The sequence below is a fragment of the Leishmania donovani genome, chromosome 35 (assembly GCF_000227135.1).
Source record: "Leishmania donovani BPK282A1 complete genome, chromosome 35".
Lineage (NCBI taxonomy): Eukaryota > Euglenozoa > Kinetoplastea > Trypanosomatida > Trypanosomatidae > Leishmania > Leishmania donovani.
In genome coordinates, this window is record NC_018262.1 from 500,130 (window position 1) to 501,596 (window position 1,467).

A 1,467-nucleotide genomic window follows, 5' to 3' on the forward strand; every position below is an offset into this window, starting at 1 on the left:
CGCCGTGTGCGTGCCGCCAGTGGGGATGTCGCCCTTCAAGTCGCTGGAGCAGCTGGGTGCACTGCTGGTGCTTGTCTTCCTGTGTGGACTGCAGGCGTGCGAGGTGTTTCGCGCACGCGCCGGTGTCGAGGTTCGCTCTCGCGCGAACTTCAAGATCCGCGTGCGCGTCTTCAGCGTGATGGCTGGCGTGGCTGCGCTTGCGATCGCGGTGCTGGCACCGACGGGGTACTTCGGGCCCCTTTCGGTCCGTGTGCGTGCGCTGTTCGTGGAGCACACGCGCACTGGCAATCCGCTGGTCGACTCGGTCGCCGAGCACCATCCTGCCGACGCGCTCGCGTATCTGAACTATTTGCACATCGTTTATTTTATGTGGATATTCAGCTTCCCGGTGCAGCTCATCCTGCCGAGCCGAAACCAGTACGCGGTTCTCTTTGTCTTTGTCTACAGCTTCATGGCCTACTACTTCAGCACCCGCATGGTGCGCTTGCTCATTCTGGCTGGCCCGGCGGCGTGCCTCGGCGCAAGTGAGGTAGGTGGAACGCTGATGGAGTGGTGCTTTCAACAGCTGTTCTGGGACGACGGCATGCGGACCGCCGATATGGTAGCAGCCGGTGACATGCCTTACCAAAAACAAGACCATGCCAGTAGAGGTGCAGGTGCCCGACAGAAGCAGCAGAAACAGAAGCCGCGCCAGGTTTTCGCGAGGGACTCCAGCACTAGCAGCGAGGAGCGTCCTTACAGGACACTGATCCCCGTCGACTTCCGCAGGGACGCGCAAATGAACCGCTGGTCAGCCGGAAAGACAAACGCCGCCCTCATCGTGGCTCTCACGATCGGTGTTCTTTTACCGATTGCGTTTGTCTTCCACTTCTCGTGCGTCAGCTCAGCGTACTCCTTTGCTGGCCCGCGTATCGTGTTCCAGACGCAGCTGCGCACCGGCGAGCAAGTGATAGTGAAGGACTACCTCGAGGCCTACGAGTGGCTGCGCGACAACACGCCAGAGGACGCGCGCATTTTGGCCTGGTGGGACTACGGCTACCAGATCACAGGCATCGGCAACCGCACCTCGCTGGCCGATGGCAACACCTGGAACCACGAGCACATCGCCACCATCGGCAAGATGCTGACGTCGCCCGTGGCGGAGGCGCACTCGCTGGTGCGCCACATGGCCGACTACGTCCTAATCTGGGCTGGGCAGAGCGGTGACCTGATGAAGTCACCGCACATGGCGCGCATCGGCAACAGTGTGTACCACGACATCTGCCCCCACGACCCGCTGTGCCAGCAATTTGGCTTTTACAGAAATGATTACAGTCGCCCAACACCGATGATGCGGGCGTCGCTGCTGTACAACCTGCACGAGGTCGGGAAAACAAAGGGCGTGAAGGTGGACCCGTCTCTCTTTCAGGAGGTGTACTCGTCCAAGTACGGCCTGGTGCGCGTCTTCAAGGTCATGAACGTGAGCGA